Source organism: Chroicocephalus ridibundus, chromosome 2 (genome assembly GCF_963924245.1).
Source record: "Chroicocephalus ridibundus chromosome 2, bChrRid1.1, whole genome shotgun sequence".
Classification (NCBI taxonomy): domain Eukaryota; kingdom Metazoa; phylum Chordata; class Aves; order Charadriiformes; family Laridae; genus Chroicocephalus; species Chroicocephalus ridibundus.
The window spans coordinates 122,238,874-122,252,537 of record NC_086285.1 but is presented as its reverse complement, the minus strand read 5'-3'; positions in this window follow the sequence as shown (position 1 = coordinate 122,252,537).

Sequence of the window (13,664 nt, the reverse complement as noted above, 5' to 3'; positions counted from 1 at the left end):
ATCTGGAAAAGCTGCAATCGTTCTCTCGGTATCACGACTCCCGTGTTTTAAAACAAAACAAAAAGTGTTGTGTGCGGGGGAAAAAGGGGCTGAATGCCAAGCAGTAATTTTAGGATGAAGAATACAGAAAAGTCAGAGCAAAATGGATGATTTAATTTCTCATCATTATTCTACTGAAGAATTAAATTTGCAAGGTCATGTTGTGGCTTATTCAGTCAGAGGCATATCAGTGAAGGTAACTGGATTCAGATGAGTTCCCATCCGGCAGATATTTAAAGAAGCGACTGTTCTCTAAATATATGTACAAAACAGTGTTGTCTACACTCACGTTGCATATTAAATCAAAGCTTGGAGTTCAAGGACCTTATTTTAGGCTCTTAACAAAAAACTGACCCAAGTTCTGAGATGCACCTTTCCAGATTTACTTTATGAGATAACACTGTATTTCATTTGCTATGGCTTCCATGTACTTTAGTCCTTTGTTTCTTTTAAAAATTCTCTATTAATACCTGTAACAGCAGAAATGTGCTTCCCACGCCTCACTAATACATAGTCATGGTAGAACAGACATGAAAAATACTGGTTACCTGTAACCAGGCCTATGCATTTACTGAACATAATAGATGAGTACTTTCTCTAATTCATGTATTTAGCTGTATTTCGGATGTGTTTGCAGTCGAACTTGGGAAGGAAAATTCAAAATATCGAAGAAAGGAAAGAAGGGGAGTGGAATTACCGTAGGAAAATTGTTATAGGATAATTTTTGAAAAACCTAATACTGTAGATTATTTTCAGGTGCTAAGAAATTTTCCCTATTAACATTCACCTTTTAATTTTATTGGTTTTCTTGACCCCTTAATTGAATTGCAGAAAAAGATACCATGTTAGACTTTTTGAACTACCTGAGAAATGTCTGTCATCTAGGTTTGATTGAATTCGTTATTAACAGCTGACAGCCTTAGCTTTAGGAATCCAACTGTGATATGTAAAAATGATATCTCAGGTTCTTCTTTTAGCCAAACCCCTAATTTGCAGAGTCTTAAATGATTCAGTTCTTCCTTTTTTCTTTTTCCTTTTTTTTTTTTTTTTCCAAGATGTATCCAGAGCTGCTGGAAGAAGAGCAGTCTGGGCACTAGCAATATGTAGACAACCCCCAGATTTTTATCTTCTTTCACAAGGAGAAGCATTTCAAAACCAAAGTCAGACTAGCCTCCGAACGAAAAGCAGAATCCATGTAACATTGAAATAGGTAGGAGGAAAAGTACCCATAAACTTTATTCCTCTGTAACATCTCCTGCTACACCCTCCTATGCTTAAAAAAATGTAGAGCTTTAGGATATTTTGTGGAAAATGGTGGGAAAAATATGGTTACTTCTGTCATGAGGCAGAAAATATCCCACCTTTTCTTACCTAACACACCTGTGATTCAGCAATCCAAATGTTCATAAACCTCAGGACTGATCATTCAGGAAACATCTGGGAAAGAACTGCAGTCTACAGCACAAAATTTTTCACATCCTATAACCTTCAAGAGCCTCTTAAATTTTTATCTAGAATAGGTAAACTTCTGCCCTGTCCCTCACATAGCCCCTTTCCCCCAAAATTTGTGTCACTACATCAATGTACAGGAAAAGTTTGCTGCTTTTGGAAAGTGGTGTTTGATCAGACAATTGGTTTGATCAGACAATTTGAAATATTTACAGAAAACACATTGGGCAATAAATCCAGTTTTTCAAATCTCATGCTGGTCTGTGAAGCCATCATATGAAATTTCCCAGCCTTTTCTCTTAAACCCACTCCTTAAATCCCATGTGCCTTAATTCTAAGGATCTTTCATGACTCGGCTGGTCCATGTGTGCACTGTATTTCATCTACTGCATCCCCATGGGCTAATCTCTTTAGGACAGGGCTTCAGCCCTTTGCCATATGTCTCTTTTTGGATATTGTAGCACATGTGAAGGACATACTGTGAATTAAAAATTGTAAGAAGCATACTGGACAAAATTAAGACCCTGTGAAAGCCATAAACCATTGCAGTGGCTTATTAGAAGCCAGCTCAGTACCCAAAATGCAATTTTAGTACAAAAGCTTAAACACCACCCTAGCACTGCTTTTATCAACTGGATTCTATTATTCTAAAAATAGCACTTTTAGAAAATAATGAGAAAACAGATGGGAAAGTGGAATTCTCTTTTGGTACATAAGTTGGACTCCAAGCATCAAAGAAATATTTATGACCCTAAAATGGGGTCAAGAAGTCTTTTTGTCTGTGAGAAAAGGCTGTCTGACAGCAGCGTCCTGACTTGATGGGGTTTGAGGCTTTCCTTTTTCAAGGTCAGGTAAACATTTAGCAAACAGCTTTGAAAAATAAGCAGTTGTGAAGGACACACAAACCAGAATTATCCCACTTCTTCAGCCACCACATGTATTGTGAAATTTAGCTTGCCAATGATGAGGCATCAATTTTGCTGAACCTTTTACACCAAGATTACTTGGTGTAAAAATTTTAATCTTAAAAATGTTACACCCATTTGGTCTTGTACATACAACAATCTGGCTTTTTATTTCTTTTAAAGAAAAATGAAAACATTGAAGTGGGGCTATAACAGCTTCTTTAATATTTTTTTTCTGTATTCTAAATTATGCTTATTCACCCATACATTCCCTCTCTGAGTATTCATTTAGAAGGAAGGTTTTGCAATAGTCACATTTAATTTATCAGGGTGCAATAATTTGTGTTTCCCAATCATCTTGCAGACTTTGGTTCATTATACTATTGTTTCACATGAGTAAGTTAGCAAAGTTTGGATTGATTGACTCTAATTAACTAAAACTGGTTCCAGGCTGTGCATCTATTGTCATGGTAGCTAGCCACAAAGCCCCAAACTGTTCAGTAATGGCAATGTAACGTACTATCGATATGAAAACTCCAGCAAATGTTTAATGTTGGGCTTGTCAGCAAATGAAAAAAGCAATAGTGGAGGAGGGAGAAAAGGACATTAGGACAAGCATGTCTCAGAAGGCTTGGGGGAAATGCAGCCTTCCAAAGCTGCTGGTGCCCTAATCTCACTTATTTTCATCCAGGCCTCCAGCATGGAAAGAATTGCAAGCCAAGCTGGACATGTGCACGCTGTTCTGTAAAAGAAAAATCCACTTTTTTTTGTTTGTTTAAAAAAACCTCCAAATGGAGCTAAAACTCTAGGCTAAACTAAGACATTCTGGAGTAATGTATGTGCACTTCTCCCTCTGTGTATTTTAAAGGCAGAAGTCTTTTTTCTTGGCTTTGTTAGTCCACTTGCATGATGTCTGAGTCTATTTTCTGTTTACTGCCAACAAGAGAATCTCACCACTGTTAAATGCATTGGAGAAATGCACTGTTAAATGCACTGGAGAACCAGCTGCACTGAAAGCTTAGGATAGCAAGCAAATATTCCTCTCTTGACTTGTTCTTCAGCCTTTCTGAAATTAAGCAAAAGCAATGAGGACCTCAGAGGATGAGCTGCCTCTGCTGGCAGTACTGTGCGGCACTGCCGCACAGTGCGGCATGTCCAAAATGTGCAAGTCTGAAAGTGTAAGGGCTTCATACTTTCTTTATACCATAGGCTGGCTGCGCTCCAGAGATGCATCACCTCAAATATCAGCCTCTGTATATCACTGCATGGAAAATTATAGTTAGGAGAACACTGGCTGAAGTGCCAGTGTCAAGTACAAAAGCTCGGAAGTGCCAGGATTGGTTTCCTTTGCTTGACCTACCTGTGTGATTGCATTGCTGCAGCCTCCAATGTCCTGCGTGGGAGCTATTTCTAAGACGAGACCTGTGGCAGTCGGTGTTTACTGCTCCCGAGGAGCAATTCCTTACTGTGATGTTTAGCCCTTGCTGTGCAACACGGGGCTGTCTTCCCTATTTTTAAAGCATGTGATTCAAACCATGATTCAAGTACAGCTATGCCGTTCAATTCTCATTTTTTCTATGTCCTCTGACTGCAGGACGTGTCGTAACTCCACTCTTCATCGTGGGGAGCGCAGTTTCTCTTTTACAGACACCCTTTGTCCCAGCCTCGTGCCATTTGCAGCACTAGGGGAGACGGTTTCACCCTGTGGTACCCGGCTGCCCTGGGCGCCATGAGGGAGGATCACCCCATCGCCCGCTGTCTGCCAGCCCCTCCGCAGACAGCAGTAGTGAGAGATGAGCTCCCCCTGCACCGGCAACCCGGCTGCCTCTCGTCCCCAGTCTTTATTCAGGCAAATATCTTCTGCATTCCCGTTTACCAAAATGAGGACTTGGATTTTTATGGTACGACCGGTCTCAACCTTTAACACAAATAGGCAGCAGGGCGAGCGGCGCCTGTAATTTTTCTGAAGCGGCACAACTCGTCACGGGCCGTTTCCAAGCAGCTCTTTGTAGTTTCATTTCTTCCCCAGCCTGGACGGAGGGATTGAGAGCAAGGCTGGCAGGTAGGAACGGCGGGGGGCCCTCCAGTCCCGTCGGGCGCAGGCACGCAGCTCCCATCGACTTCGGTGCAATTTACATCCCTGGGAGTGATGGAATTGGGTCCCGGAGCCTGGTGCCGGCCCCGCTCTGACTCGCTGTGCGCCTCCGGGCGAGTCATTTAACACCAGGCTGTGATACCTCTCATTGAACTACACATTACACCAAAAAGGGTCTCAAGGAAGTCAATGGAGCTACTTGTGGAGCGCTTGTACTTAGTAAGTGTGTCACAATCTGGCCTTCGCTTAAGTTTCCCCTTTTATAGGAAATTACAGACTCATTTCCAAGGTTGTGGGGCTTAATTAGTTTATGTTTGCAAAACACATCTTATTGCTGGTGAAAGGGAATAACCATTATTATGATGATGATGTGTTCAGTGCATGGCAAGGTCTTGGGTCTGTCTAGGCTTTGCTTCATTTATTCTGTATAAAATAAAAAAAAAAAAATCCTTCCTTTGCAATCATTTGAAAACCTATTTCTAGGAATGGTGCACTCATACTTCTGTCAGTAGTGTTAGGGGAAAAAAAAAACAAACCACAAAACAGACCCTTCTTGGGCAAATTTCCCCGGAGACTGAGCCCAGGACACAAACCCAGTCGCCACCGCAGGGTGATGGGGACTGACCAGCCGTAGCAAAGCTGTGATACCAGCGCGGTTTGGATCGACTTGTTGGGTGACGCTTTCCCAAACATAAACACCATTCCCTTTCCCCAACTCAGGATATATTCTTTTTCTTTAACCCTAACATGTATCATACCTTTAAAACCTGGCGTGAGCAAACGGTTTGTTTTTTCGCCAGCTGTAATTGGGTTTTTTGAATTCTGTTTTTTGTTGGGGTTTTTTGTTTTTTTAATCCAAGTATGGTTCTCATGGTGTAGTAAATGACATTAGGCTTTTGTAAATTCTTGCAGAATATAACAGATCATTGGTTTTATAACACAGTCACTGCTTTTGCATTCTGATGAGATTATTAGTAGCAGCCTAGAATACAACATCCCTGCATACTGTTAGTTAAAAAAAATAAAAGTTTACTAAATGGTCTCTTGTCAACTGTATCTGAAAATCATTATAGTTTCTCTGGTTTCCTTTACATGGAGGGCTTCTTCTGTGAGCTGGTGGGTTACATCAGTATGAAGTTACAGACTTATTGTAGAGATGCTGTTTATTTCTCTATAGCTCTGTTTGTTTTTCTACAGAAAACCAGTTTTTTAAGTATTTATAAATTGGTTGTGAAAATTGTTCACGTGCCCAGACATGCAATATGGTATCCGAGCTCAGTAAATATATTTTCCCTTTCATATTTTAACGGCAATTACATTAGACATTTTTATCTCCTGTCAAAGCAAATACAAATCAAGCCGTTTTCTGATCTTTTCACACATCCTGTCTTGCAGCCCTAAGGCAGTTTCATTTGCCAATGAAGACACGAACCATCTGATCTTTTCAGGCCAAATTCCCTCTCTCCCACCCGGCATTGCAGCTCCCCGTTGCAGGTCCGGCGTGTGCCTCCCCCCGATTGTGAGCACCCACCCGGGGCCACGCTTCAGACCCTGCTCACCGGGCAGAAGGGAAGGGACAATTTTAACCTCGAATATGTTTTTAAAAGGCTAGAAATGCTGGGATTAAAAGCTGGCTATTGATACGCAGCATTTTCTCTGCTTCCATACTGTTATTAACATACATCTGTATTAACACCATGACAGTCCACCCTACAAATTGATACAATACCAAATAAAGAGCCTGCACTGTGCACTGTAATGACTCTACAGGAGCCATTACGTCTGATATAGTCAATATTATACATTTTTTAAAAATGTATGAATGCATATTTAACTGAGAGATCTGATCTGCTCCAGCAGTTCTGGTCTATCAGAAACATAATATGCATTTTAAAAAACTGCTTGCATACGTTTTACATTTTTACCTGAGAAGCTGAACACGAGGTCACATATAAACATTTTATTTTCTATGCCTGCCCTTCTATGACTTGTTTGCTTCAAAACAAAACAAAAAATAAGTGGGAAAGCTGATGAAGTCCCGGCTCCATTGCCTGGCCCTGCCACCACCAGTTTTCCCATCCCTTTTGCACCTCCCTCCAGCAGCTTTTTCTCCATGTCCCTAGCATGGTTTTAAACTGAAAGAAGGGAGATTTAGATTGGATATCAGGAAGAAATTCTTACCTGTGAGGGTGGTGAGGCACTGGAACAGGTTGCCCAGGGAAGCTGTGGATGCCCCATCCCTGGAAGTGTTCAAGGCCAGGCTGGATGGGGCTTTGAGCAGCCTGGTCTAGTGGGAGGTGTCCCTGCCCATGGCAGGGGGTTGGAACTAGGGGATCTTGAAGGTCCCTTAAAGCCCCCCTTTAAGTCCCCCCGAACTATTCTGTGATTCTAGGGTGCATGGGTACATTTGCATTTCATACAGCTGGGAGGAGTGACTGACCTGTGTCTCAGCAGAAGGAGTGTCACTCGGTCTCTGCTGATTTACACCGCTGCACCTGATGGCCATGCCACCAGCAGCACAGAAAGTGGGGCTGTGGGATGCCACCAGCGCCCACAGGTTACCTGAGCTGCGCAGGGACGGGATGAGAGAGAGGGGAACGCAGCTGTGAGATCCTGGAGGATGCGCTTCTCTCTTGCATGAGACCATACCCTGTGGCTTTGCAGACAGAGCAAACGGCGCCCTGGCCACGTACTCCTGGGGACACATTGGAGTGGGAGCAGCTGATCTGGGGAGATGATTTTGGGATGCCACGAACAGCATCCCCCTAGGCTGGAGTCTGGACTTGAGCATGGGACCACTGGAGGTTTCCCCTCAGTTTTGCGGACATCGCTGGTGGGAGGTGTTCCCAGGCACAGTTCCAGGCCCCCCCACCTCTTCGGAACATGCTGCTGTTCCCCCCTGTGGCTGATGGTCTGCCCGACCTATTTTGAGTGTTGTGAGCAGAGGACATACACGTTCAGCCATCCTCATCATGAGAGGCAGAATAAAAGAAGGGGTACAGAGAAAAGGCACCTACACATTCATATTTTTGAAAAGCAACCTTTGCTTTTATTGCTACCATGCAAATGTTTGCATATGCAAGCAGTCTCATTCCAGGGGGACAGCACTGGAACAGGCTGCCCAGAGAGGTTGTAGAGCCTCCTTCTCTGGAGACTTTTGAAACCCACCTGGACGCATTCCTGTGCAACCTGCTCTAGGTGACCCTGCTCCGGCAGGGGGGTTGGCTGGAGTAGATGATCTCCCAAGGTCCCTTCCAACCCCTGACATTCTGCGATTCTGTGACTCCCTTTCCCATCCGTAACTGCATGCAGAAGTGTCCCCATACTCTCACCGGCCTAATGCAGAACATGGATTAACCCTGCAACTCCCTGGGGACTTACAGCCACTCCTTGTACTCAGGAAGCATTCCTCATTCTCGCCCATTACAGCCCTCTTCGCCTTCCTCCTTTATATCTTTCTGGAGCTTTTACATTCTCACACGTGTGCAGAAGGACTAAATAGTGCAATCGGTAGAAGAGCATACATAAACATTTTTATTATTAATTACTCCTATACATCCATGGATGTGCATGGTAGTTTTGAGGCTAAATGTAGCTTGCCCACATAAGGAGGATTTGGACTGCAACGCCACCAATGTTGCCAGTTCCGTAGCAAATCTTACCCATGGATTTGCCCTTAAAGCACTCGTTCCTGGAGTCTGGGTGATTATGTGTGAGCAGCTTGGGTTTCTAAACAAAAGCTGGTTTCTGTGAAAACATGTAGCTGAAAGGCTCTAGCGTCACAATATGGAGAGTCAGATATGCTTAGTTGTGTCTATACTCATGGTTCTTTTGTCAGGCATCGTGTGGGGAGGTGCACACACACACTTTAGGGGGTGTGTGGGGGCCACGCGCGCACTGTGGGCAAAGCAGGCTGGTGTAAGGCACACCACACCAGCTCTTCAAACATCTACAAAGGCATATTTCAGAACAGCCTGGTTGGTGACGGCAGCTGTAGCTGTTTCAGGGACTGTGGGTAAATGTGGATTTCAGAGAAGCAGTTGGTGACAGTCGGGCGTTTGGGGCCAGTTTTGAGTGGAGCTGCAGTTTCTTGACCCTGCGCTTCCTCTGCTTCCTGGGGGAGAGGATCTGGGTGTGGGTGCATGTGCTACCGGGGTACGTCCTACTTTAACACTATAACGAAAAAGCTACTAATTCAAGTGCTGAGTCTTTGTTTAGTCCCGTGTTAAGACTGAAAGATGACTGTCCTTCACTGGTAGAGCTTCAACTCAGAGACAGTCACCAGCTTAAACCAGTGAACAACTTGGGACAGCACAGAAGAAAAATGTTTCACAAACAGTCCCTGATCTTACAGTTATCTCCCATTCTCTTATCAGAAGAGTAATTCAGTGTGCAAATATTATTAAAGAAGAAATGTATGAAATAATGAGAAATCATTTCTGTCAAATGGATATAAGATGCTAATTGGTGATGTACTGAATCCCAGAGATGCTTGACATTCAAAAAGTGAGTGAAGTACGGCAGAGCATTTGTATAGGCCATCTGGAGATGTACACCATACTCTACACTTGATGAGAAAGTGGCATTAAACTGAAATTTCTGATTCCAAGACCTAAATATGCATCACTCCAGGCTTCAAATTTCATAGATTGCTGGGAAGATCACAGATAAACAGCAATCTGGCACATATCCGACTAGAGGGAGAGAAATGCTTTGTGCTCTATTCCTTACAAAATTATTAATGATTTGAAGAACTTCCATAAACTTAAGAAGCAAAAACTTCAGAGCTAACATTTCTGTTTATGCACTGTTCTGGCTCCTGGGGTAATTTGACTGTGAAATCTCTATGCAGACATGGATATCCAAAATACCGTATCAGCAAACTATGGTACCATTACAGAGGGAACAGCATGCAAATCGCAGCCGGAAACATCATACGAACCTGCATGGTGATGCCCTCCGTTCCTTCATGGCATCAGGGTTTCTCTGGTAAGAGAACAAAAATGTTGTAAGAGCAGGTAGTAGCAGTAGTTGTTCAACATCTCCCTTTTCAATTTTCCAGAAATCCATAACTTACGTCACTAAACAATTTTTGTTCTTGCTAAAAGTTGCTCTTACAAAGCACTTACACAGCATATTAAACTTTAAGATGATCCAGATGGTAGTGTCGACGACATTACATTGCAAATGTGTACACTGATACTTTCTTCAGACATTGCCGACAATTCTTTGCGGTGCTGTCAGCCCTACAGGCTACGTATGTCCCGAATCCACTGTTAGATGCTGTACCAACACAGACCTAGGAGTGAATTGCAGCCCAGATAGCCCGCAAGGTGAGAGGGGCAGCACATGGCTGGAGGGTGCATAGTGGGGGACTTTCAGGCAGGGGCAAGGCAGACCTCTCAGCAGAGCAGCCACAGAGTTGGTATCTGAGGGGGGAAAAAAAATTAATCTGCTGATGTTTGCATAACGCTCTTCCCAAGCTTGAAGAACAATAATGGAGAAAGTGAGGAAGTGCTTGCTAGATGTGGCAGCTGGATGATGGGAGCTGCTCGCGTGGGTCAGGGAGCAGTCAACATCTCAGCAGGGTCAAGGGCATGTAGGACATCGTGGTTTGGTTTGGAAGGTGGAAATTTTGAGAAATTACATAGATAGAGGTTTAGATATGGCATTGGCACATCTACAATGAGCAAGCTCAAAGCTGAACCCAGGCCACAGTGACCAACAGAATGATGATGGTGTACATAAAAAACAGCAAAAGCAGAGAGACTTTTGAAGGGAAAAACAAGATTACTGCTTTTGACACCTCAGCCTTGAACTGGTGGTCTAGTGATCCTTAAGGAGATCAGAAAAACAGACAACATGAAGGATCTGGTGTAAAGATCCCCTGCAGGGTTGGAAGACAAATTGTTCTGGTCAGGAAAGATGAAGAAGATATGATCTGAAGGAGAGAAGAAGCAGGGAAGGAGGCACCCTTAGAGGATATCTGAAAGAGGACATGAGAGAGTAAAGGCAAAGGAAGGGGCGATGGGGGCAGAGGAGCTACAGAAGATTTCAGGAAAGGGTAGTTAAAACTATTGCCATTGATGAACCCAGAACATGGGCCCACAAGCTGGTTACTCCTTAGCCAAAATACTCTTTTCTCTCCTCACATCCAGAACTTTATGCTGGCTGGGAAACACTGAGAGCTTTTACCCCTCGTGAATGCCTGCTGCCTTCACCATGCCACCAGGGTGACCCCAATTCACTAAGGTGAGGTGCAGGGTTATAGAATAAGGGAGGGGGGAAAGATCTGACCCTGAGCATCTTAATCAAATTATCTCTTCTCTCAGTTTCTGTTACTATAAGCAAAAGAGTATAGTTGTCAGTAAAACTAGATTGCACAAGACAATCTAGTGACCCCAGAGTAAGAAATATAAACAAAGAGTGGACTGAAGGTGCCATTTTCAGGTTTGTCTGGAGCTGCTCTTATGTGTCCCTGCTTAGCCAACTACTCTTTCACTGTCCTCTCTCTTTGTATTGCAAGCTTCCTGACCAAGGGTCATATCTTAAATGTGTTCTGAAGCCTGCCTTGCAAAGTGGCTTTGTGTGGGACAGAGAGATATATTTAAAAAAAATTACACCATCTTCACTGATTCCCAGGGACAGAAATCCTGCAATTCTTAAACAAAATCATGGCATGAGACCTTTTCTACTCCATGCATGTCTTCAGAAGAAATGAATGCAGAAAGGACAAAGTCTATTTCTTTTCTTAAAGGATAGTCCAAGGCCCAGGACAAAGTGCACTAGTGTTGGCTGTAGGCAAGTTGGGGCTCTCTGCCTCACAGGTTAGAAGTACCTGTCTGGTAAAAGCCTCTGGCAAATATCTGGATATATACTGGATAAATACCACAACAGAAGCAAAAGGCTGCACAGCCCCTCTCATTCACCCTACACTTGTAGAAAAGGTGTACTCACAGGTACCCTCCTGCTTGAGCTCTCAAGGAGAAAGCAAAGGTGAGGCCATTCCAGCTCTGTGTGAGTACCATGCATGACAAAGGTGAGTAAATATGACTGAAGTGCATCCTTGTGGCCCCGGGGAGATGTCCGTCAACCCTTTAGCACTGCTGGGCAACTCGTCCTCATCCCACGCTGCCTGCTGGGGTCAGCAGTCAAGAGACACAATTGCTGCAGTGTGCCTGCGCTCATTGAGAAGCTTCTCCTCTTCCTCATGTGCCTGACCTGCATAGTTGCATTATATCAATCCTCTCCAGAGTACATCTGCTCTGTGGGATGTCAATGGAGGCTCTGCTGTCATCCATGTATTAATGACGTCCAGCTCCCCACTCCGCCAGGTCAAGGTCTAATTATCTTCTACCCACAAATGCTGAGTGAACCCAAAAAGCAGCTCTGAGAAAGCTGAATTCATGTAAGAACTAGCTATACTGTAAACAAAGCAACAATTTCCAAGAAGCTAGTCATAACGGTGATCCTATATTTTATGAGGCAGCTACCAGCAGTATGTGAGGCATGTGGTCTCCGAGTTATACTCAGTTCCTCATCCCTCTTGAGCATCCAGGTGGTACAAGGTTTCCAGCCAAGTGGCCCATGCTTGCCCGAGGCAGACCCATGACCATGACTGATGCAGTCCAAATACCCCACCACAGCCCGCAACCTACACATTATGCAGAGCCTCTCCTCTTGCTCAAGGCCTGCCCTCAAGGTTATTCTGCATGACTTCCAATCAGTTTGACCTTTCTGCTTGAAAATATTTGCATGGTTTGAAGTAGCAGTGTATCCATAATTAACTTCTTGTCCTACCTTTACCACCAACTCCTTTTTGCAACAGCCATGTCTCTTGGTGGGACTCAGGATAGAGTTGGCAGCATTTGGAGGCAGGTATTCTCAATGGAAAGTTTGTCATTCTGGCAGTGGTATTGTTGTAAAGAGAAAGATTCAAAGAAATTAGCAGATAAGGTAGATCTTAGACCAGCTGACATGTTCAGAGTAAATAGTCTCCAAGGTATAGAAACCATTCTGTAGCTCATTCTCAGTAGCCCTTCTTGGGACAAAATATGGTGCCAAGTAGCTTCTCATGCAGCCCCTGGCATGTTGTAAGGAATCATTGTCAAAAAACTGAGAGATATTTCAACTCTCCAACATGTTATCATGTCTGTTTATCCTGAAGATGCAGTTTCATATCTGGTTCCAAAGCATATGGAACTGCCTTGCACTCACCATGATACAAAGCACTGAGCCAGCACAAGCTCATTCAGTTGCTTCAAATTGTTCACAAGCTCGACATAATCTAGATCCTGATGGATCAGGCGCTTTCATACTGCTCTAATTTTATACTGGCTCAGACTTTGTCTGTCCTCCTGCACAAAGCTGGTATGAACATTGTGTTGTGCTTTCAGACCAGGTCTACAGGAGTGGACCTGTGTCCTTTGCCTACTTGACATCTGACCTTGACAATCTGGGGATCTGCTCCTAAACTGATCCAGGAATAACTAATGTAAAAATGTGCTCTGGCAGCAAGGACGCCATACTAATAACTCACCAGCATTCCAGGTGAACGAGCTCCAGAGATCACCTTGTCTGCCACAAGACAGAGGAGTGAAATGAGAAAAAAAGCTGGAAAATTTGCATGACTTCTTTTTTACAATTCCCCAGTGCTGGCAACACCATAATTTCCCTGAACAATTTGTGACTACGCTTCACTGCTCTTCTTTCCAGAAAGGTTTTCCCAATGTCTAAATGTAGTCTTCATTAATGCCTATTGAATTTATCACATCCTCTCCTACCAATTAGGCTATACTCTTAGCATTAGGCTTTGATCATTTATTGTTAACACAAATTTCAATGGATTTATAGAGTTGTCAGACACACTATTTGTGAACAACTTTCAATTGGGTAATTAATCATTGCATCTGTTTTCTGTTATTGTGATTCCAATTCTGCATGTGTATACGTGATTGATTTTTAGGCACACAAACGGTCCCATTAAAGACAATGACACTTGTGGATTTACAGCTGAGCACATACTTACAGGTTTGCAGAGTCAGGATTAGGGTAGAAATCATGTTGTTGCATAAAAATCCTCTAATTTCAGTCCTGGACTTCAGTTATCTCAGGTCATAGGTAGCCCTTCAAACCAGAAGCGCTGAAAAATCATTACTGACATTCAGTAACTTTAA